We start from the raw sequence: 26,662 nt of genomic DNA on the forward strand, positions 1-26,662 counted from the left end.
CCATATCTCTTTTTGTGTTATAGCTAGAAGATTCATAAAGGAAAGAATCTCTTTATTATTTTATAAGCTACAAAAATGTTTTATATAGTTTTTTTAGTTAGATGCATAGTTTTAAAGGTATTCGCAAAAAACCGTTTGAAAAGGTGTTATGTTTCAATGAAAATGACCAATTTTCAACCAGGAATAACTCAAAAAGTATTGAGTTTTCGAAAAAAAATTATAGAACAGTTTTTGCTTAGTATTAGGTTCTCTAGCAACTTCCGTAGTTATTTAAGCAAAAAATTTTCCGAAGGGGAGGGAACCGTCCCCAAGACAAAAGCACACATCGGCATAGGGTAGACTTTGTTTCTTGGGCTTTTCATACTTACTATGAAAATATCACGTAAATCGATATAGTAGGATGGAATTCGGAGCCACATACCCTCATTGACTGCCCTAGTAGTCACATTTACAATCACGTTCCAATAAGTTGTCATTCGTAGATGTGAAATTAGAGAAAAAGAATTAAAGTAACAAAAGAGGGATGGCTACAAGAATCCTGTTTAGAAATTGAGAAACTGGAGCAACGAGACGGCAGCTTCTTCCATTTGCATAAAAAACTAAAAAAAATAACAAGCAAAAGCAGAGTTTACAGGTAAAATATATTACAAGTTTGGTGGTAGAATTTTGGTGGTAGGTAGAAGTAATATTAAAGAGCACTGTACCAAAAGCGGGATGGAGTGGAATCATGGACGTTAAATGTAGACACAATGAGACGACTTAACGCCTTTGAAATTTGGACCCATAGAAGAATTATGAGGGTTTCCTAGGTAGATAGAAAAACGAACAATGAAGTACTTAGAAGAATAGCTAAAGAGAAGGAAGTCGAACTTACAATAATTACAGAAAGAAAGCTACAGTATCTCGGACATACGTGATGCGGGGCGAGAAGTATGGCATCCTGCGACTCATAATGCAAGGAAAGATAGATGGCAGAAGAAGCATCGGAAGAAGACGAATTTCATGGCTGAAGAACCTGAGAGAATGGTTCGGATGCAGCTCAAAACAACTATTTAGAGCAACTGCCTCAAAAATTAAAATAGCTATGATGATTGCCAACCTCCTGAGATGGCACCTGAAGAAGAAGAAAGTAGCAAAAGCAAAATTATATAATATAATTACTTAAAGAAGACCCAAGAATCTACCAATAAATAACATCTAACCGAGGTACAGTACAAACACACCGATTCTAATCCTAATCTCACAAGTTCAAAAGGTCATCGACCAAGCGAAACGAAGGAAGACTTCTGGTCCTGACAAAATACCTACACAGAATTGTTACAACTATTAAGCGGGCTCCACACTCTCGGCGAAGTTACTTCGCCAAAGCTGACCGAAGTCCGAAGTACCTCTCTACACACTCGTTCTACTTCGCGAGGAAGTGCGATTGCGACAAAGAGCGGTGCGATACCGACAAAGATCCCTTTGAGTCGGACGCGCCAGACCGACAGAGAATGGAAGCAGAACGAAGTGAGGCAAAGTTGCACAAGGTGGCCGTCTACACTCTCGTACTTGTTGAACCTCGATCGACTTCGGCGAGTGTGGAGCTCACATTAGATAATGAGAGTGTTGCGAGATCACCTCTTTCTTTAACAAGATATACAGCAGCGGCAAATTATCAGACAACTGGTTAGAATCAATAATTATAACTATTCCCAAAAAAAAAGAAATACCAGACAGATAAAACTCAAAATTTTTACGAAAAGCGCATTGAGTTTAGAAAAAATATTTACATTATGTTTTATAGATTTCGAAAAGCCTTTGATAGAGTACCACATACATTATTATATTAATGCTTAGACTTATAGTGCAGTCACTGAAGGTTTTCACCTCCGATTTTGTTGAACCTCCATCGATTTTCATGAAAATTGGTGAGTAATTAGAGGATATCTCAAGGAACAAAGGTGACATGATGCCAACTTGCGCTTTTACCCTGGGGGGTGGATGCCACCCCTTCTCGGGGGTGAAAATTATTTTATTAAAAATAATACCATAAATCGATAGGACAAATTATAAGCAAAATTTGTTATAGTTATATAAAGTTATTAATATAAATAAAAGCTTTTTGAGTTATTAAAGACCAAAGATTTTATTTTTTCGTAAAAAAAAGCATGTTTTAAATCGGTTTTTAACGTATTACTCAAAAACTATACGCTTTTACAAAAAAGTTATTATTACTGAAATTAAAGATAATAAAAAAAAAAACGAATACATTCTTCACTTAAAGAACTAAACTAATGTTAGTTCAAAGTGAGATGTGAGTTATTGGCAATTCAATTTTTATTTTTTTCAATGAGTACTCAAAGCTAAGTATTCAAGCTTAAATAACGGGAAAACGATGCAATGTATAAAAATATAAGTACCTGCTAACCATTTGTTAAAGTACTTCGCAATACATATCAAATGAGCTTCAGAACAGGTTAATAGCGTCAAAATTAGGCAAGTTATGATGAAAATAAAAGAACCCTTTCGAATTTTTAGGAAAAAGTGAAAAATAAAACATACGCCATTTCCACAAAAATTAAAATTTATAGTAATCCTTACAAGAACTTTTTTTAGCATAGTAGTGTGACCAACTAGTCCGAAAAATCCGGGACATGGCCCGAAATAAAAAGTCGTGTCCCGGCGTACCGGACAAGTCTTCCGGACCATCCGAATTATCAACGTTTTGGTAAAATTCTATTTTGAAATTTTGAATACGTTATTCTTCAAATAATTCACAGCAAATTGAATTGGTGGGACGAAAAAAAGTAGACAATTTCTAGAGTGTAATACTAACACCACATCCAAAACGCATGCATTTTATATCGTGGTATTATAGTTAGTTATACGATACCTACAACGGTGGACTTTTTTTCGTTTCTCTATTTTAATTTAAATTAATTTTTATCGAACCACGGAAAGCTAGACTTAGAAATTGCAAATGGGACAAAGAAAGCTACGAAAATATATTATGCGATTAATAATACTGGGAAAAAGGAAATCGGCCAGGAAACAAAAATACATGTATTTATACAATCACAGTACCAACTCTTCTATATGCAAGCGAGACATGAGTTACCTACAAATAAAAGACATGAAAGTGCCAGTAACAGATAGATAGGTGATAGCAAAGTCTGACGCTCTTATTGGGCATAAGGACAACGAGAAGAAGAAGTATTATAATTATCGTCTTCTGAAAAAAAACAATGGCCCGATTTTCATTGAAAAGTCCCGGATTTCAGGTATTTTTTTCAGCCTTGTCCCGAATTCGACTGAATTGGAGTTGGTCACACTAAGCATACGTAATGATTTCAATAATTTTGACCGGTTTAAAATGCATATTTTTGAAAAAAAGATGCTGATTACTGTAATTTTCATATTCTTTTGATAATAACTCCAAAAATACTCAATATACGTAAAAAATATTATAACCAGATTTTAGTTTCTTCTGTGTCAAATATTTTACCTATTTTACTATTTCTATAGGTTAAAAAATAACCGAGATGGAAACGTTTAAGTCTTAAATTTTGCTGTGAGAACCATGCAGCCGGGGCCATTTAACCTTTTATTTTTAAAAAAGTGAGGAGTTTAAAAGATTAAAGTCAACGTGGTTAAATAGCCCTTGGAATTAACTTTCAAACAGTGTTTAGATTAACCTGATAGCTTAAAAATTAATAAAGTTATTAAAAAAAAACAACAATATTTTTTGGAAAAAATTTTAAAAGATAAATTTTGAAAAAATTTTGGTACATAAATTTGGTATCAACATGTTCGGGGGCTCATTTGATAGATATTTTTAAGTATTTTGACAAATGTTTAATAAATTTATGTTATAAAATGCATAAAATTATATAAATAAAAAATGTTATAAAATTTTCCCGTTATTTCAGCGTGAGTACTTAGATTGTTTTACTCGCCGAAAAAAATATACATTCAATTACCTATAACACATTTTTAGTTAACATTAAGAGGATGGATACGTATTTTCGGCTGCAGTGCTATTCAAATGGGGATTCATTTTTTTCGAATCCTGAGAAAACTAATAAGTATTTTTGGAAAATTTAAACGCAGAATGAAAGATTACGTTATTGGCGAGGGCCGAAAGTCCCTGAGAACTTCTATAATGTTTATTTTAATAAGTTACAGGGGTGAAAAACTAAGAGAAAATTTAGTGTGATATTTAATTTAAAATATCTCATTCAAAATAAACTTTTAATTTATTCTAAGGGACTTTCGGCCCTCGGTAATAATATAGTCTTTCATTCTGCGTTTAAATTTTTCAAAAATATTTATTGGTTTTTTCAGGATTCGAGAAAAATGAACACAATGTCCGTGGTAATATTTCCAAATCTATCTTTGTCATACAACGCACTCAGTCGAATAGAATATTGTCAGCATAACTGTCAGTCAGACCGTGACAATCAGTGACAATTTTAAATATTTGACATGGCATCGGGAATATTTTGAGTTGTTGATTAAATAATATTGATATACGTATAGTGTATTTGATAAATAATTGATTTAAGACGTGAACTTAATAAAAAGTTATTTATTGTGTATTATTTGTGGAAGATCCAAGCAGAGAATACATCAGGATGATATATTCTGTGATCCAAGTATTTTGTTGTTAAAGATGTTCAAAATTGTAAGTGGTACATAGTAACAATATATTATTAAAAAATCACTTAAACGCTTTTCCTCTTTTCTCGATTGAGTATTAGTTTTTGTTGTATGTACATATAAATTATTACAATCACTGAATACATAGTTAGTGAAAAAATTATCAGTAGTAATTGTAATTGCACAAGAGCTCCAAAATTCTATATTAATTTTAGAGATCGAGTGCAATTTGTTGCGATTATTTCATGAATAAAACTGTTCAAAACCAAAATTTTATTGTAATTTATTTATGTAAGTACAAATTAGTACAACTAAACACACAGTTGTTATAAATATTTTACGGTTAAAAGTCATCACTTTTATAATTTTTAAAACATTAATTGTCATTAATGTCACTGAATGTATTTTTTCGTAGCAACGAAGGGCATCTGACGTAATATACTTGACGACGGGCAATTATCAAAAATTATCAATTTAATTTAGATTTCTGTAGCTTTCTATTGGTCAGAATCTCCTATGAATGAAATAATCACATTTATTAACTGAATTAATAATTTGCAATTATAAAAATAACAGTTATCCAAGAACATTCAAAAGCCATCTTCAATAAAATTAAGGAAAATAAACATGTTTGTGAGAGTTTTTTTAAAGAAATCTTCTATTTTCTGTTGTATTTTCCTTTGACAACGATGTTTTGCAGCTATATCTCTCCAATAATATGTAATTTGATACAAGAAGAATACAAAAATAGTATATTGTACAACAAGAGAGAAAAAAGACATATTTCTCACGAGCGCAGAACGAGGCGAGTGCCGCAAATCAAGCGAGGGAGAAATATGTCGTTTTGTCACGTGTTCTACACTGTACTTTTTCTATGGATGCGTTTTTGTCAAGAGTTCAAACTTCAAAATGAAATAATTTAGGTGCTCTTATGTAGATTATATGCCAAAATGGAAATAAAATACATATTATACATACACTGTGTCCGTAAAGTATGGAACAAATTCTTTTTTAGCTAAACAGAGCATTTTAAGAAATAATCCTGAAACACGTCGATTTTTGATTTTAATTTACCGTATTTTAAAACAATATTCTAATATACAGGGTGAATTACTTTCGAGTAATGACGTCACCGTCATTTTTTTTAAATGGAACACCCCCATTTTGTCTCAATTTTCGGATTACTCTAACTGAGCTGATTCCAAAAATGTATCACATGTTGATTCAAATTGGTACAGGGTGGACAAAAATACAATAGATTTGTGTGTGTTCATACAGTAACGCGTTAGTTAAATTAACAATATTTTCAAAAATACTTATTTTATTTTTGATATTTTAATTATATTTTAATTTTAATTAATTTTTGTTATTGTGTAGTTGAATATTTTAATTTAATATCGAAAATTAATTAAACTTTAATAATATGAGCATACACAAAACTATTGTATTTTTGTCCACCCTGTACCAATTTGAATCAATATGTGATACATTTTTGGAATCAGCTCAGCTAGAGTAATCCGAAAATTGAGACAAAATGGGGGTGTTCCATTTAAAAAAAATGACGGTGACGTCATTACTCGAAAGTAATTCACCCTGTATATTAGAATATTATTTTAAAACACCGTAAATTAAAATCAAAAATCGACGTGTTTCAGGATTATTTCTTAAAATGCTCTGTTTAGCTAAAAAAGAATTTGTTCCATACTTTACGGACACAGTGTATATGTAGGTATTTAATATTCTTTATATTTATATACTTTTATCTATTTAAAATTATAGTTACCAGTTATATTTGAACAGTTTTGAAAGGTAATTCCTCGTAAGTTTTGATTTGACACATTTTATTTGACAAAAATATTACCATGGAAACCGCGATATATTACCATGTAACGCATATGTTACCATGGAAACCGCGATTCTACGTATGGAACCCGTGAGAAAAAATATTTCTCACTGCAATGGCCGACTTTTCTCACTGCCTGAGAAATTGTTTGTTTTGAATGTATGTAAGTGGTGAGAGAAGCTGCACATTGTATAGCATCCATAGAAAAACAATGTTATTTTTAACCGAAATTCTTGTTATCCGAAACGGTCTCCCCCCCCCCCCCAATTATTTCGGATAACGGAGGTTTTACTGTAGTTAAAAAATTAAACTATGTACAATTCCCGCACTGTTTCATGTATTCATCCGTGTACGATTCCAAATAGCCAGAGAATGAATAATCGAAGTAGTAAACTGTAGATTAATGACTCAACCTCAGTAACCCCAACTTTCATTTTAAATCAATAATGCAACAAATATTAAAAAACATATTTTCTGTGGTCTATGAAGCGAGCCTCAATTATACAGACGGTAAATTATAATAACGTTTTTAGTAGATATTCAACTAAAAAGTAAACGTGATTGAATGGCCGACAATTATTATGGATAAATGAATAAAAAACCGCTTTCGATATAGAAAATGAGCGGCCGTTTTCAAACGTGCAAACAATACTGATAGAAAAAGCATCATTCCATCGCTATCATGAGCAATCATGTGTAACTAGAAGAAATGGTAATGATATTTAGATAGTATTACGAGACTACGTGAGATATTTTTATTATGTTATGCAGTTATTATCGAAACAGATGTAAAAGTAAACTGTAAGCAATGAGTTAATCGAAAAAAAAGTTATTTTAGTAACTGTTATAATAAGTTTGGTCAGTTTCTGGAGCCAGAAAACTGGGACTGATCGGTACCGGGAATAAACCTTGTAGAATGAAGGTCTGTCCGAACTTGAGAAAATAATTTCAGACTTTAATCTCTGGTTGCACCAACACATCTTAAGCTCCAGATTAGCCTAGGTCAGGTTATAGACGAGAAGCTAATTCGCACACTTGATCCAACGTTGCCAAATCACTAAAATCTCAATATTTGACACCAATTTGACAATTGACAGATTATCTTGTAAATAAATAAATAAATAAATCTAAATAGTCACAGTATATAGGTTTATACAACAATAGCAATACAATTCGAATAGCAAAAAAACTGTGAAATAGTCCTAACAAAACAAAGTCGGGAACAATGGATAAAAGCCAGAAGGAGAACAAAACTAAAATTAAAATATGAAAGAATATGCAATAAACATTGTGTAAGTGGTAAGTTTAATGTAATTCAATTAATAAGGTTTTTAAAAAATGTCTACAATAATGATAAAGATGTACCTAAGTAATAATTCAAACTTAATTATTAGAAAAGCCAGCCACTTTAAAAAGATATTCCAAACCAAAACATGAGTTACCAAAGCAGGCAATAAAAAGAAAAGGTGATCTAGAATGCAAGAAAAGAGCTGATGAAAGAAGTAAATGTAAAGAAAATAATGTGGAGACTTCGACCATGTAAGTATAAGATATAGTTTATTACAATATGGTTAGATGCAAAGCTCACAATGTTTGAATGCATATAGCCTAAACTGTCCTTCAATCTTTTTTCTAATGGTGCTACAACCCTTTGTGAGTCTTGGTGTGCATAACAACATTCTTCCATTCTGCCCTGCCGGATACTTTTCTGATGTTCATGGTTTTAAGATCCCCCTCTACATCGTCTATCCATTTTTTAGTTTTATGGGCCCTTCCTCTTGTTCTATTTCCTTGGGGCTTCCATCTCTGGATTACTTGCACAGCTCGATTATCTAGCATTCTTTCTGAGTGACCAAGCCAATTTAGTCTTTGAGATTTTACAATTCCAACAATATCTGCGCTCTGCATTAGTACTATCCACCTCGTGGTTCATTTTAATTCTCCACAAACCATCACTGCAATGTGTAGATTTGTTTTGTAGATTCTAAGCTTAGACTTAGTAACTTACTTTTCGTTAAATCTTTGTATGCATAAAATCACTTATTGCTGCTAAGAATCCATGCTTTTCTTGACTAGTGTTGTTGTTTAGTGTTGACTAGTGTCATTTATTATTGAGCCTGGGTAGTGAAAATGGGAGGCATATTCATAAGTATGGTTGTCTACCTTAAGATTTTTATGTTGATTTGACTTTGTGCACTCTATATATTTTGTTTTACTTTCATTTATATATAGACTAAACGCAGTAGCTTCCCATTTAAGATCTATAGCTTTTTCTTTTAATACCTTTTTGTTGTGGCTTATTATGGCAAGTGCCCTTATATAAAACTAACTAAACTAACCTAAACCTTATATAACTGCCCTAATATTAAAATACAGTTGTCCCTTGATAGCCCGACAGGTATAGGACCAAAAGGTCGGACTACCGAGCATGTCGGAGTATCAAGTGTGTACTGTACTTTTGTGGTACTTTCCACATTTGTATGATTTTTATGGTACTTATGTTTTTGTTTTTAGGAACAAACACCAGATATTTTATATATGTAGAAAAAGGAAAAACTGCTGGAACTTTAATTTAAAGGCTTTTGACTAGTGAAGATTTGGATAAACAACAGGAGTTACTTTGGGCTATAGCTACGTGCAAATTTATTTTCTTGTGGCTTCCTATGTTTATTCTTATTAACTATACACTTTGATATGTTTTTAGTCGCATGAAGATTTTATAGTTTATTATTTTATGTATATTGTTATATTTGTGTTGAATAAACATTATTATTATTACCTTAATTTCCATTAAATAAATTAACTGTCATCAATAAATCGTTTTTAATGTTAATAAATAAATTATCAATAATGATTCCCAAATATTTTATTTGTTTGACAACTTCTATGGGTTGATTGTGAGATTAATATTGATGATATTAATATTTCGTAGTAATAATCAATGCTTTGGTTTAAGAAATATGCAACAACTTAGAATAGAAATATGCTTTATTGTCATGGAAAATTGTACAATTTTATAGACAATGCTTACAGAGTCATAAAAAAAATACAAAACAATAACAAACACAAAAATCAATAACAAGTTTAACTTGAATTGGTGTGCTAAACTACAAGGATATTAGTGAGTGAAAAACACTTTCAAACCCAATGATAACAAAAACTTTCCATAGAAGGCCACAATTTTTAAATCGATCATATTTTCTTTTAATTGTAAACGGCGATCATATTCTACTTATTTAGTTATTATACTATTTTTTCTGTTATAACACCCTGTATAGCATATATTCAAGTATTGTTATACTTTGTATTAGAGGAATTTTTTTAAACTGTGTAATTGTTTGATTGCTCTTGACCAACTTCATGTTTGCAAAATAAATTGGGTACGACTATATATGTTCATTTTATTGTAAGTCTTAAGATATTGCTTAGTTTGAAAAACACTATTTTTATCACTAGGCAAATACAATTTAGGTATGTAAATTTTATATCAACTTTTACTTTTAGAAATTGATATGGTAACGACACATCACTGCCTATTGATTACAAAGCGGGGATTTAGAGGCAAACGCTAAATAAACAGCAAATATGTGTCTGAAGTAATATTTTAAAGCTCGCTGGGTTAGGCTATCTTTAGCTTATTCTTTCCATTTCACTCCTGTAATAAATGTTGTTGCTAGTAAGTTAGTACTTGGTTCTGAATTTACCTGGTATTTACATTTGACCCAGTATCTTACCAAATTCTTTCCCCACTCGGGCCGACAATTTAAAGTGACCCTCTGTTGGGGCTCAACAGAACAGGCCATGTCTAAAGTTACTCCTACGAAGCAATCTTAATTGCCGCTACGAAGCGATCTGTTTGTTTTTTCTTCGTTAGTAACTTTCATAAAATTTCCAGTTCTTGTATAGCTTAAACGCTTGAATAAACTTATTTTAGCTTGAGCTTTATCATGTATATTAGTAAGACATAAATTAAACTTGAAAATATAATCTGTATGACGCACGCCATTGACTGACTATCTTTAATGATTAAATTAATATATTACTAAATAATCATTATATATTATGATTGTGTGCTGGCACAATGCATCGTCTTTTTTAAATTTACCGCGCTTTGACTGTTACCCGTACAATTGGCAACGTTGGATCAAGTGTGCGAATTAGCTTCTCGTAGGTTATAGATAGGGGCGCTTTAAGTCTCACTTACGTTCCGATTCTTGTCTAATGCTGGCCACTCATTTACGGATATCGAAGAGGCCATGGCATGCAGGCCAGGACTGAAGGCCGTTATTTGAGTAGTTAAGTTAATGAACTGCAGTTGAGACGTCACACACGTGCAGTTTTGTGATCGAGCGTGCCAACGCCTTTACGAAAACTGCGTGTATGTGGTGATTTTGGCTTCAATTAACCGCCTGTCAGTCGCTCGGCCTCTTCGATATCCGTAAGTGAGTGGCCAGCATAAGGACGTCTTAACTGGGACGAAGTTTAAATGCTCGCTTTCGAGCAGGGAACCATGTTGCCCGTTGACTTTTGAGCATTTATATGACAATTTAATCCATTAACATCGACTTGGAGTCACTATATTTTATTAAATATTACTATGTTAACCAAATGTTTTTTATTACTACTTTTAGAATAGAATAGAATAGAAATATGCTTTATTGTCATGAAAAATTTAACAATTTTATAGACAAAGCTTAAAGGAATCATAAATAAAAACAATAACAAATACAATTTACTAAAATTATATAAATCGTCAATATAAATACAATATAATGAAATGAAAAAAAAAACAGTAAAAATCTGTTGCAAAATTTAAAAAAATTGCAAATTGCATAATCTACCTTAAGAAATTTAATTTAAGCTGCTGCATATGACACTCAAATATAGATTAAGATTCTACTTATACATAAGAATACTATAATTTCTTAGTTATTGGTTAAGAAACTATGCTATTGAATAATATGGTCTCTTTCAGATAAATAGGCTTTTGTCATTTTACGGAACTTGGGGAAATATGTTGCAGATTTAAGTTGTAGAGGGAGATGGTTGCATAGCTTTTTTGCAGAAGATAATTTAGATTTCTTTACTAACTCACTGGACGGGATCGGTAAATAGATGTCAAAGGTAGAATTTCTGGTGGAATAGTCATGTCTAGGTCTTGCTGAAGAGACATGTAGATTAGGGTGGTTCGAATTTTTTTTTATATCAGATCATTATAGTGCACAAAAGTTGCCATTGGTGTAGACGTGAAAAACGCACTAATTATTATTATTTTATTAATTTGTCTTCCGGTCGCGCAATGCCATCGAAGTTAGCAAAAATTGTGAAAAACCTTAATTTTTCATATTTTTCTTAAGCAGGCCAGATGGTTTTAATTGCGTTCCTATTCCTATATCATGAATTAACTACTAAAAGTATGTAAAATTAATATAAATGCACTTTTTATACATTTGTTTCATATCTTCCAGTTGTTTTTTAATTGTTAAATATGCGTGATTTTTTTGCCGGTGCGGCACGCTCTATTTAAAAAATCTCCTATTGTCCTCCGAAAAATATTGTTTCTAGATTCTTTGGGATATTCTAAATAAAATAAGTTTCTTGACATTTTTCTCAAAAGTTAATAGTTTTAAAGTTATAAGCGATTTAAAATCCGAAAAATGCCAAAAAACGCATTTTCAGATATTAAATCGCTCAAACTTTAAAACTGTTAACTTTTGAGTTAAATGTCAAGAAAATGATTCTATTTCGAATATCCCAAAGAATCTAGAAAAAATATTTTGCGGAGGAAAATTGGAGATTTTTGAAAGAGAGCGGGCCGCACCGGCAAAAAAATCGGATCGACATGCCTATTTAACAATTAAAAAACGACGGTTTAAATTAAGATTAGACGCGATCACTTTTCAGAATCTTGAAGCTGAATGTTTAAACTTCAATTTAAGTATCTAGCAACCTCAAAAATACTAATTTAAATATGAGTGTTTTAGGCATCGAAAATGCGTATTTTCGCATTTTTCAGATTTTAAATCGCTTATAACTCGAAAACTATCAATTTTTAAGAAAATTTACAAGATACCTTTCCTGTTTAGAATGACCAAAAAAACCTAAGAATATATGTTCCCGAGCAAAAAAGGTGATCTTTTGTATTTGTTTAAAAAAATTGTTTAAACAATTTCTGCCCAAAAATTCCGCCCGGCCCCCTTCAGATTTGTTTATAAAGGGGACATAATAATGTCCTCATAAAGGGGACATTTCTCAATAGGAATCCACAAAGAAACCGAATCAGAAATTTTTCCAGACGGGAGCGGTCTCCCAACATGGACTATATGGTCTTTATCTGCCACTGGGTGTAGGTAGACCACTGATCAGTTTGCAAATCTCTCCAGGTCTACTTTAAAATCCTGGTTTTATTGCGGTGATGAGTTGTACTATCTATAAGTGCATTTATGCTAATTGATGATGAATTTACGCGTCTTCTTCTTCTTCAACCTATGTTCGTCCACTGCTGAACATGGGCCTCTTCCATTTGCTTCCATCGATTGCTACTCTTGGCAATACTCATCAATTTACGTGTACTCATAGGTAAGGATATGCCCTGTTTTTCGCCTATAATAGCTTCTGTAATATTTTTAATCTATTGTTAATAATTTTGGAGTATACTCATAAACTGCATTCAATAGACTGATATCTCTATAGTCTAATAAAGAGATAGGTACGTCGTAAAACGATGTTATCATACACTAATAATAGTTTCAAGTATGTTCAAACCGTTCAAATCGTGACGAACATTTTTCAACTTCTTTCTATTACTCTTTTTCCTTGCATATCACGATATCGTGCAAATTAATAAATTGAAAAAATGGTTCAGCATCATCATCTACGTCAAACTTTTTATTATAACAGCTTAAAGACTTCTGAATAATAGCGAACCTTTCAATTGATCGCAAGAAGTTTATAGTTAGTCTCGAAGATACTTTTGTACAGGGTTTCCCAAATTTAGCGGAGAAGCTTTTTGAAGAGTTTAACTGTTTTGAGAATGCTCTTATAAAAATGAGTTCAAGCCATTTTAGAAGGCATATATTATTTGATTTAAAAATTCATAAAGGCCAGTTTTTAGTACTAAACTATGTTTAGTTATCGTTAGTGACCCCTCAGTGAGTAACTAAACCAAAGTGAAAATATCTCAAAAACTATAGATTTTCAAAAATTGCAATAAAAAATGATGACACCAGAAGAAGTAGCACAAGCTGTTACTTAAGAGAATGATGGGCGGAGAATTCATTACATCTCAAATGCTTTAGGAATTTCTCGAAGAACAATATTTGATGCAATACAATGATCTCGAAAAACAGGACAATACAGCAGGAGGCCAGGTAAAGATAGACGAAGAACCCCAAGTCAAATTGAAGATCGATTTATTAGATTGAAGCTTTACGAGATCGCACATTATCAACACCAGTACTCGTTCAACGATTAAATGATGTTACAAAAAAGAGGTGGCAGTGTCAGAACTGCTCGCATACCACAGAATATTGAAACGGTTTCAAATTCATTACACGCGAGTCTTGGAAGATCCCTGCGACGACTCGCATGTAATGAATTTGTCACCGCTTCAATATTCTGTGGTGTGCGAGCACTTCTGACATTGCCACCTCTTTTCTGTGATATTGAACCACTATTGAAATGACAAAAAAACGCATCTTTGGATTTTAAATCGATTATAACTTTAAAACTGTTAACTTTTGAGAAAAATGTTAAGAAACTTATTTTATTTAGAATGTCCCAAATAATCTACAAAAAATATTTTTCGGAGGAAAATTGGAGATTTTTAAAATAGAGCGCGCCGCACCGGCAAAAAAATCGGATTGACATGCATATTTAACAATTAAAAAACAACGGTTTAAATTAAGGTTAGACGCAACCACTCTTCAGAATCTTGAAGCTGAATATTTAAACCTCAATTTAAATATTTGGCAACCTCAAAAATACTAATTTAAATATGCATATTTAACAATTAAAACACAACGGTTTAAATTAAGGTTAGACGCAATCACTCCTCAGAATCTTGAAGCTGAATATTTAAACCTGAATTTCAATATCTGGCAAATTCAAAAATTCTAATTTAGGCCTAATTTAGGAAGTTTTTAGGCCTCGAACATGCGTATTTTCGCATTTTCCAGATTTTAAATCGCCTATAACTCGAAAACTATCAATTTTTGAGAAAATTTACCAGATACCTTTCTTGTTTAGAATGACCCACAAAACTTAAAAATATATGTTCCGGAGCAAAATCTTGATGTTTTGTATTTGTTAAAAAAAATTATTTAAACAATTTCTGTTCAAAAATTTCGCCCGGTACCCTTCAGATTTGTTTATAGGAGACATTTTTTGAATAGGAATCCACAAAGAAACCGAATCAGAAATTTTTCCAGACGGGAGCGGTCTCACCACATGGACTAGTTGCAGTTTTGGCAAAACTAATCATAGCACGGATTAAACTAAGGATGCAGCAAGATTTTAAAAAATTCGTATCTTAATCAAATCATATGCAATGTATTCTTTAGTACTACTATATAACAATTTTTACCCAAGGTTAAACCAATAAATCGCGAATACTGGCAAACACTTATCTCACGAATTAGAAATTAGGCAGTTCTTTGTTACGTTGTGAATGACATTCGAACACGTTTTAATGCTACTAATCGGCGAGAAAGAGCGAAAAACAATGGTGGTATTGAAAAATTAATTGTGTCTGGTCGTGATTTAATTACTGTTTTGACTGTATTTCCTTATCGTTCACTAATAGATGTGTTGTTATTTTTAATAAGCACCTGTACGAAACGTTTCATTAAAAAAGTGGTAGTAGTCCAGAAAGCCACTGCGCATCCGCTAGGAAAAATATTCTGATTCGGATTTTTTGCACAATCTTACTAAAAAAGGATCCTTTTAACAAATTTGCATGTTGCCAGGACCAAAAGGTGGTCAAAAATTTTTTAAACGTTTTTATTTTGTTATTTTCCTAAAATTATTTTTTTTTTGCATGGAAAAACGCTTTTTTAGGTTTTTTGGATCATTCAAAACAGAAAAGGTCTTTAGTGACTTTTCTCTAAAAATGATAGTTTTTGACATATAAGCGATTAAAAATTGAAAAATTTCGAAATTGGCCATTTTTAACCCTAAAAAACTATGTGAAAAACTAAAAATTTGAATGTTGCCAAGGTAGATAGATATTCTTTAAACATTGATTGATGAAATCCCGAAGAGTTTTTTGGAATACAATATTCAAAACTCCTTTGTTTTTTAATTGCTAATCAAGCGTGCGCGACACTATTTTCCACCGACAGTATGGTGCAAATGAAATGAATAAATCGTTATTTCGTAAATCGGCGACTTTAAGGAAAAATCCCGAAAAAGGTCAATTTTTATTTTTAAGTTATGATATTGTGGCGTATATGGTATACTAGTGACGTCATCCATCTGGACGTGATGACGTAATCGATGATTTTTTTAAATGAGAATAGGGGTCGTGTGCTAGCTCATTTGAAAGGTTCTTCAATTATCTATTCAGTAATATAAACATTTACATAATTATTTATACAAGGTGTCAAAATTTTATTAAATTAAATTATTTGACAAAAAAGAAGTAGAAGGACACCCTGTATAAATAATTATGTAAATGTTTACATTACTGAATAGAGAATTGAAGAACCTTTCAAATGAGCTACCACGCGACCCCTATTCTCATTTAAAAAAATCATCGATTACGTCATCACGCCCAGACGGATGACGTCACTAGTATACCATAATATATGCCACAATATCATAACTTAAAAATAAAAACCGACATGTTTCGGGACTTTTCCTTAAGTCGCCGGTTTACGAAATAACGAATTTATTCCTTTCATTTGCACCATACTGTCGGTGGAAAATAGTGTCGCGCAAGCTTGATTATCAATTACAAAACAAAGGAGTTTTGAATATTGTATTGCAAAAAACTCTTCGGGATTTCATCAATCGATGTTTAAAGAATATCTACCTACCTTGGCAACATTCAAATTTTCAGTTTTTCACATAATTTTTGAGGGTTAAAAATGGCGGATTTCGCAATTTTTCAATTTTTAATCGCTTATATGTCAAAAATTATCATTTTTAGAGAAAAGTCACTAAAGACCTTTTCTGTTTGGAATGATCCAAAAAACCTAAAAAAGCGTTTTTCCATGCAAAAAAAATAATTTTAGGAAAATAACAAAATAAAAACGTTTAAAAAATTTTTGACCACCTTTTGGTCCTGGCAACATGCAAATTTGTTAAAAGGATCCTTTTTTAGTAAGATTGTGCAAAAAATCCGAATCAGAATATTTTTCCTAGCGGATGCGCAGTGGCTTTCTGGACTATAGCATTAAGTTACCAAAAATTAACGATTTTAGCGAATTAATGGGTGATCCACATCGATGGAATTTTTAATTATAGATAGAGGGATGGGAGCAAAATCCACTCCACACACACCAGAAGAAGGAAACAAATTGCCAAATGTTCAAAAGGATAATCAGTGAAAAACTGACACAATCAACTCTCTCAACGAACTGGAAGACAAAGTTACAGAAGTAAAAAGCTGTAAACTAAATGCAGTTGAAAGAAGCACAGTCATTGAAGTAACTGAGGAAAAACCAATTATAAAAGGAAGATTTCAGGAGATAAGCAACGACTTAAGAAAACTGATAAGGGAAAAATTAGGATGTAAAGAATAGCAAACAAAACTAGAAAGCCAGAAGTAAGAAAATAAGTATAATAAACCAACTTAACAGAGAGGTGAAAAAATAGCTACCTACAAGAACATAACAGAAAATGCTGGATTAGTTCGTTTAATATTTAGCCGCAAAACTAGCTATATTATGAAAGATCTTAAGAAATGAAAATAAATCTATTCTCCTCCATTATACGAAGAAAATGGGATAGTGTACGTGTATAAAAAAATCCCGGGAAAAACAGTTCAGTCTAAACTACCAACAGGATGAGAATATAGACTTCATAGAAGAAATAGAACGTAGAACGTAGCCAAGGAAGATTATTAAGAAACCCAAGAGAACCAGGAATAATTCATACCACCCTATAAGACTAAGTTCTCTTTTAAGAAAGAGTCTTTCATCTTGAAAGAGGTCTTCTATATATTCTGTCGATGTTAGTATTTTTGTTTATTTCCGTTCCTGCATTTGCACTGCAAATTTTGCAGCTTCAGAAGATTTCTCTAATCTTCTTATGTATGTTAAACGAGTCGTGTAATTCTTGTACATCTTCTATTTCACAGCAATTTCTCATACAATCAATTATCTTTGCATCCCTTATTTTGTTTTGTATTATGTGTCTTGGGATATCTTGTTTTGTCTACAGTTTTATGATCTTTCTGTTCTCCATTAACTTTAGTATTTCATTGATCATCCAGTCATTTTTCTTTTTCTATCACTTTTGATTGAGTTTATCTTTTACTTATTTGTAACATAGTGTCGTTAAAGTTCTTCCATTGGACGTTTGCATCCTGACCTTTTTTGTTATCAGCTGACTTGTTAATAATGCAGGTCATGTATAGTAAAATTTTCATTTTCATTTTCTAATAATGTAAAACAATGCAAATATACTACCTTTAATTACTGTTGTCGTCAAATGTTTCATGTATTCTTACCTGAAAATAAAAAAAAATAGTTTAGTTTATTAAATAGCTAAATTTTTGAGTCAAATGCATATGTAAACATAATAGGCGACCAGCACGCACTCCCAAAATGACCATGTACTGACCACGGTGTGGTGAATGGCTAATTTTGGTCATACTTTATATTTTTGATGGTGCTTAAAACGAAAATGAAATGGTGCTAAAAATAAAACAGATTGAAACCTCTTTTTTGCGTTTAACTCGCTACAACTCTGTTCCATTTTACTGTTTTTTTTTTTCTGAAATTTTTATAACATATATCTCTCACCTTTGTGAAGACTACGAGACCTGTTATAAGCTTTCAGTTTTATTCTTATAAAAGTTATGAATTATTTTTAAAATAAAAGGTGTAGCTTCGTTAATTGCAAAGTTAAATCGCAAAAGTTAAGTGACAAAACTTGAAATTTAGCTTTTTAATTACGTTTATGTTAAAATATAAGAGTCCAAAGAAGTTTTCTGGGAAGTTTTAAATCAAAAAGTTTTATAGAAAAAAAATTGTGCAACTTTTAATTTTAAGAAAAACGTGATTTCTATTTTTTTTTTATTTTTAGAGTAAAATTGCGATTTTGACAATGTTCCCCCACCTATAATTTAAAATAAACTTTTGTTAATCAAACACATAAATTATAACCAAAATTAGCCATTCACCACACAGTGGTAAGTATCTCGAGAAATAAGCGTTTTTTTGGGGGTGTGCCGCTTGTCTATAACATATTGGTTTGTTTACTATTGGTGTAATTATCTCTTGTTGAAGATATTAAACATGAGTAGGTTTCTAAAACTTTTGATTTGATTGTACCTTTGGCCAGGACATTTCCTATAAACCATTGGAATGTACCATGTCGAAGATGTCCTATGGGAAGTACGTACTTGAGAGAACATGGTACTTTCATCTTAATAACCAGATAACAGATTCTTTTATAAATTTGAATAAGTTTTTTTATGTTCGTTGATAATGATTTGTCAACGATAAGTTTTTCTAGTACAAGTATATTCGTTTAAGTTTATCTTCCTCATCTTTCAGTCCTCACTACACATACTCGGGCGTATTTTTATCTAGGTATGCATTTACTGCTATCAACAATTCTTCATTAAAATGTCCAATCATTAACCAAATCCAAATACTTCCTATTTAAATATTATACAATTTTGATGAAAGCCGACGATAGCATTGTCTCTAACAGGACGTTCGAAAAATTCCTAGACCATCCCGTTATCAATATTGTTAATAGCCATTGTGCAGGTTAAAGAGTATTTATACAGAAACGTTTTTATCTCGTATATAACTAACTCATCGTTGGAACATTTCCTGTAGCCTAGATTATTCGGAATGACAATAAACGAATATTTGTAGTCGCTGTATCGACGGCGACGACATCAGGAAGTACCTTTTAGGAATTCTAAATCGTTTTGTGATGTGACGATTTAAAAGAGTATTGATTTTTAACTATGTTGAATAATTGACGTTTGCAAAGATGTTGGAATATCAAACGACACTTTGGTATTTACAGCAAGCACAATGTGCCGATCTTCAGAATCTTATTGCAGAAGGCAAAGACGACAAAGGAGTAAGGCCGGTCGTCCATTGAAAGCATAGTCGCGCGACTCGTAGGTAGCGCGTATACGTCCGTGTATGATCATGCGACTGAGCGACTGGTATCATCCACTGCAGACGACTGTATTCGCGACTGTCACACTGACTGTCATCATCAAAAGAAAGTGTATTTTTGTGAATATCGTAAAATATACATAGAAAGCATAGTTTGAAAGGAATAATTTATTACACATATGTATGTTATTTATTAACAACTTTGAAAAGGTTTGTACCTTTGTACAATGGCCTCCCCTTTAACGGGAATCGACTCTTCCATAATAATTTCTGGCGATTCAAATTTACACGAAATATTTACTATACTTTATCAGTATTTAATTACATTTTTCACCAAATGGAAAAAAAACATTAAGTAATTTGTTAATAAAAATAATTTAAAGATTTATATAACTTTATAAATCTTTAATAAATAAATAAATCTTTAATAATAAATCTTAATATACAACAAATACAAAGAGTAAAAACATATACCTACCTTGGTACGAACGTCAATGAAAATTGGGACCATTCTATAGAAATCAAATGTAGGATAGAGAAAGCAATTTCAAAAAATGGCAAAGTTGTTCAAATGTCATGATTTGTCGATACCCATAAAAGTCAGATTACTACGATGTTATATCTTTCCTATACTGTTGTACGGAGTTGAGTCGTGGACTCTCACAGACGCCACCTGCAAGAAAATTGAGGCTTTTGAGATGTGGCTTTATCGTCGAATCCTGAAGATATCTTATACCGACCACATTATTAATGAGGGTGTTTTGCTGAGAATGCAAAAAGAAAAAGAGCTGTTAATCAAAATAAAAACAGTCAAAATCGAATACCTCGGTCACATCATGAGGAACAGTGAAAGATATGGACTGCTGCAACTGGTCTTACAGGGAAAAGTAGAGGGAAAGCGAGGACCAGGAAGGCGAAGGATTTCGTGGCTGAAAAATCTACGTACGTGGTTCAACACAACCACTACAAATCTTTTCAGAGCAGCAGTGTGCAAAGTACAGATTGCCATGATGGTCGCCAACATCCCAACCGGATAGGCACTACAAGAAGAAGAATATAACTTTATATTTACGTGGTTTAGATGTAAGACGTATATTATTGTAAAAATTTCAAATAAAAATTCTTTCGAAAGTTTGTTAATCCTAAAACTATAAGAAGTATTCACTTCTGTCGGCACTCGCAAGTGCCACGCTCTATTTTTTATTTTTCTTTTACATTGTAATTATATATTATAAAATAATAATATTAAAAACTCTTATCACTAGCACCTACTTCTTCTGCAACTTTCTACCACAATTTCCTTTGAACATCACGTGAATGATATCTTGTGTCTTTCACGTTTTGTTCCACAACGGAGACTTTTCATAAACGACACTTATCAGTTTTTCGTTATCAATTTCCATATCGAAAATAACACAATTATCGAAAATTAATACAATATCAAAAATACCTGCACAGATATTTATTGCAAACCATTGGAGCATCAACATGCGATTACCAGCGACTAATCCCATTCTAGGGGGATCGGTCGCAAAGTCGGTTGCAGTGGACGTTGTTTAGTTACATTTTATTTGTTAGGACTAGTCGCTTCTATAAGAGCGTATACGCGCTACCTTCGAGTCGCGCGACTACGCTTTCAATGGACGACCGGCCTTAGGTTCGATGCACATTTGCTTGTTTTCAAGCTGCGCGTACGCTGCGAGCAAACTACGTGCGATCGCTGGCGGTTCAGCAGTACATGAGTTGAATTTATTCACTACACACTCGAGCTGAGCCGCGGCGTGCAAGCTGCTTGCAAATGACTTGCAAGCGCCGTGGACCGAGAGCACGCTAGTTTCTGCTACACCGCCACGTGCACGCCACTTAAAAAAAAGTCAAGTGGTTTGGCAGTCTGTGATGGGCAATCACTCAGTACACGTTGACCGCGCGATCGATTTCAATCTAGATACAGAGCTATTTAGAGCTGTTTATTTCTGGCGTATATTGACCTCGAAAAACGTCTCAAATGTGTGTTGACGGGAAACTTGGCTAGAAAACAAGCAGCTTGCTCGCAGTATGCACGCAACTTGTGTTTTATTGGCTCTGGTTTAAGCAACCAACTGGCCAGTCAATGTGTTTTCAGTTCTCTCTTTTACAAAATATATGCTTAGTATCTAAATTTAAAACTATTAACTACTAAGTTTTTTACTCTGTTTTTTTTATAATTTTTTTTTTGTATTATATTGTTTAATTATATTTTTTATTTATTTATTTTTTTTTGTTTTTTTTTTCTTTTGTTTTTTATGTATTTTTTGTATATATTTTTACTACGCTAAGACCTAAACCCGATTCAACACCTCGGAGGTTTAGATCTTCTTAGTAACTTTTTATTTTGTTTTAGTATTTTTTTTTATAATTTTTTTTATCAAAGCTTTAATTTTAAACAATTAACATGGTTGTATAAAATTTTATAAACATCTAGATTGTTTGATTGTAAAAGGTATATAAGATTTAAAGGAAATTGTACATTAACTTGAACTAGATTGGTACAGAAATTTGATATTTCAATAAAATATAAAGGACATTCCAACAGCATATGTTGTAGATCAGCTAGCTCTCCACATAAACATTCATCATTATCTACAAGTCCTATTTCTCTTTTGTAGACGAGTCAGGCAGTGATTGCTTCTTATTCGCAAATGTGCATCGCAAAAAAAAACACGCAAATGTGCATCGAGCCTTAAAGGTTAGGTTTCCAGGTTAGGCTAACAGGTAACAGGCAATCGCCTGCATTATAAATCACCGCCTTGGGCCCAAAATGCTGGTGATGAGTTCGCCGATTTGAGGTGATCAATTTATAGGGGAGTGCAATTAGAACGAAAAGATACAATGTTTCGGAAAAAATCAAACAAGGTTATATTTTTCTAAAACTTTTATGTTAGTTTATAAATATGTTAAAGTAAAAAGTTCTACTCACAAATTTCGCCGCTAATTGTTTATTAATTGTTTAAACAATAACAATTACTTTGTATAAATAATGTTAAGAATATGGGTGAATTCAACATTTTATTTTGATAAAAAATGTTTTTATTTTAGTTTTGATTATGCTGACACTACATTAGAACCCGAATCTGACATTACAATTTGCAAATTCAAAATGGCGGATTCAAAATGGCGGATTTTTTCCTAAAAATCCTTAAAAAGTAGTTGTAAAATCCGAATTTTTTTTATAAAACGTATTTGTTTGCATATATGTGGATATTTTTGAGAGGTTGCTGAACCTGAATCCAATTTTGATAATTTAAATTATAAAATGGCAGATCTAAAATGGTGGATAACTTAAAAAATAGTTGTAAAATCATAATTACTTTACAAAATGTATTTATTTCTACATATATTTATTTTTGAGTGCTTTGATAAATCTAACTTAAATGTTAACATTATAAAATATAAAATGGCGGATCCAAAATGCGGATTTTCTAAAAAGAACATAAAAAAGAACATTTTTGTAAAACATTTATTGTTTTTATTTTTAACAGATTGTTGAATCTGAATTAAAGATTAAAAATTTAAATTTCAAAATGGCGGATCCAAAATGGCGGATATTTAAATGAAAAACAAGTAGAATCCAATCAAACAAATATGGAATTTCATTCTTAAAAAAAAAAGATAAACAAATAATTTTCACAATAATATTAAAAATTAAAACGTATTAGAAAGAATATTAAAAAAAAACAAATTTTCGATTAAAAGGATATAATTACATATTGAAACATAGTTTTTAATTCTAAACAACTTTTCCTTATAAAAATTTTCGATATTGTGAAATATAAAGGTACTTTACTCTTGAGTGAAATTCATATTTTTGACATACCTCGTACAAAATTAACAAAATTGGATATTTGATGGTTGCATCTTATGTTATATACGATGCAGAGTAGTTTATAAAAAATAACTTTTTTTCGTAAAACTGATATTAAAAAAGTTATCAATAGGTTCCATGTTACGCAGACATACTGTATGAGCTAAAAAAAATTTTTTTTGTTGAACATTTATTATTGTTGAAGCTTATTATTAAATGTATTTTAGGTAAGTTTTACAGAAAAAAGTTTTGATCACTCTGTATATACATTTTTTCAGCTGGTAATTTTCGGATTTTGTATTACATTTTTGTTATCTTTCTTAGTTTTCTCAAAAATAAATTGTTTATTTCAATTTTAAACTAAAATAATTCAGTGTTTTTTAAAGATTACATCCCAAGCTTTAAAAAAATAGCAAAAAAAATTGTATTAGATTTATTCAAGCTTAAGTAATACCGTCTTAAACTGGTGGGAATTCTGTAAAACTACGAAGTTTTCAAAAATTACATTTTTTGAGAAATCGTATTATTTGAATTAAATTTTTGAGATTTTTTTTGAATAAAACATCGTTTAGTAAGATGATTGAGAGTTAAGTTGTGCAAATTTGAGAGTTTTATAAATAAAATTGTATTAGTTACACATTTTTAAATCATTTTTAAACAAAATTCATGTAAGGCTCAATTTTCGCCCACACCGTACTTATGTCCATACATTTTATTTCTTTTTATTACAACCATAAGATAGCTTATTTCATCTTCTTTCATGTCCAATTTGTAAAATTTCTTTTGATCCATTAGTTAAAGAATTACATTAAAAAAACTCAACTGTGCACTTCTTCCAACGCTAGTTTACAGTGCGCCAATGTGTGTGAGAAGGGTGACTTTAGCGTTATAAATAAAAAATTACAGAAGCTAGAGATTTAATTTTAGAAAAATCTTTATAAAAGGTTTTTTTTGTAAAATTTTATGAATTTTTCAATGGTCAAGTCAGTTTTTTTCTAAAAATTATATTTTCGGAGTTATTTAAAAAAACATCTAACTTCGCTGTTCATTTGTTTAATAAAAAATGAAGCACCCACTTCTCGAGTAGAACTTTTTGATATGTTGTTTATTAAATATTTCTTAATGAAATTACAAAAAGTTTTATCTTGTTTGATTTTTTCCGAAGTGAAAATCTAAATGCACTCCCCTATTACGGGTCTCCAAAGGATGTCAGTGATCAGTTTGCTACATCTCAGAGGGTCTAATAACTTTATGAGGAGCTATAAGGTAATTAATTCGTACTAGTCCTTCTCGACGTTCTTTTGCATTTATCACTTAAAACATGAAGAATATATACAGCAAGATATCTGAAAATATTTAAATTGAAAACTGGGACATCATGAAAAATAAACCAATTAGAACAATTCTAAGGAATTCCCAGTTATCACTTGTACCTGAAGAAGATAGTCGGGGTGGTAGCTTAAAGAAATTTAATCCCACGACTTCACATTACTGTGGGGTTCATAGGAATTCATCACTGCACTGAGTGCAGCCCGATAGGAAGAACGAAGAGACACACCAAGAAGATCTTTCAGAGATGAAGTGGATGAAGCAATGCAAAAAATATATCGGTAGGAAGGGGACTGACAAAACAGAAAGAACTAAAGAGAACGATTCAGTGAAGGAATACAGTGAAAACTGTGGACACCCTTAGTGTATACCTATGTATTATAACTAGGGAGCGGATTTTATGCTAAATGCATATTGCTTGCATATTTCGCATATTTGAGAACTTTACCAGATTTTGCATATTTTTAAAGAAACTTGCATATTATGTGCCTTTTTTGAAAACATTTTTGTCCAAACGAAAAAATTTTAAAATTTTTTAGTTCGACACAAAATATTCCCCCGCACATGCTCTCATATTTTTTCGAGAACTACCTGAAGTTTTCTGATTCACTACCTTTTCGGTTTTTTTTAGAAAACTCCTGATCTTTAGTGCGATGCCACATTAGGCGTTTTGACCGGATGCGTTTCCACCGCATCCAGTCAAAACGCATAATGTGACAGGTCGGTTCGGTTGCGTTAGAAACGGATGCGTTTTGAGACAATGTCACGCGCTTACAAACTGCACCAGACTAAACGCATAGTGTGACAGATAGGTCCGGTTGCGTTGGAAACGAATGCGTTTCCACCGCATCCGGTCAAAATGCATAATGTGACACCGCACTTTCCCACAATGTGCGTCTAGTGCGCTGTCATAAAATGATTGTAGAATGTTAAATACCCTATTGTTAAGAGAATATTTACACCTCTAAACATCGCTTTACGATTTTCTAACGGAAATTTAAATATGATTTAAATCCGATCTCGTAAATCAGTACAATTAGTCACCTTTAGTCAGTCAATACGAATGTTTAGTTTTTTTTAAAGTACTTTTGTTTGTGAATAGTACAATATGCCGAAAGGTTCTAGCCTGGTTTATTCCCAGATCAGAATCTATCCCCAGTTTCTTTACACCAATGGAAATTATTCTGCGAAGCATGTAATAGAATGGTGAGTTTAAGATTGCTTGCTTCCTCTTTTTTCTTTAATAAATAATATTTGGCCGATTCCTCAACATTGTAAGTTTTAACAGTTTGAAAAAGTATGTGTTATTGCCGTAGATACCACCTTAGCGAAAATTTTCGGTTACACAACACGTCGGGACAGGACTACATAAGTCAAAATACAAGATGAGCAAATCGAAAGTAGTTTTGATCAGTTACCCATTGACAGTAGACAATCGTTGATGACTTCATCCAATGAGCAATATAAATTTAAGTCGGATTTAAAAAAAACTGAAAAATCCTATGATTAAAGGTTTTTTGGAAATATATTGCGAGAAAAGGGGGAGACGATGAAAGTTCATTGAAAAAAATTACGTACCAGAAATTTACAACGATACCATAAAAAAAATCAAGACGATAGTGGAAAATCGGTACATTCATTTTATTGTAGATAAATATTTGGTTTCTCAAAATGTGAATTTTTTTAAATTTTTGTGCA

General features: G+C 31.8%; 1 protein-coding gene and 1 long non-coding RNA gene across 4 annotated transcripts in view; one reads left to right on the forward strand and one right to left on the reverse strand.

Moving 5' to 3' along the window:
- LOC114328900 (protein phosphatase Slingshot) overlaps positions 1-26,662 on the reverse strand; it is a 639,247-nt gene that overhangs the window by 365,793 nt on the left and 246,792 nt on the right. The gene's annotated exons all lie outside the window — the stretch shown is intronic.
- LOC126883345 (uncharacterized) lies at positions 7,679-9,262 on the forward strand. Of its 2 annotated transcripts, XR_007697618.1 has the most exons (3): positions 7,686-7,776; positions 7,879-8,023; positions 8,999-9,262. It is a non-coding gene; the product is annotated as an uncharacterized LOC126883345 (long non-coding RNA). The 2 variants fall into 2 exon arrangements; XR_007697619.1 differs by lacking the exon at positions 8,999-9,262 and having other exon boundaries at positions 7,679-7,783; positions 7,879-8,024.

This window comes from Diabrotica virgifera, chromosome 4, assembly GCF_917563875.1.
Source record: "Diabrotica virgifera virgifera chromosome 4, PGI_DIABVI_V3a".
Classification (NCBI taxonomy): Eukaryota; Metazoa; Arthropoda; class Insecta; order Coleoptera; family Chrysomelidae; genus Diabrotica; species Diabrotica virgifera.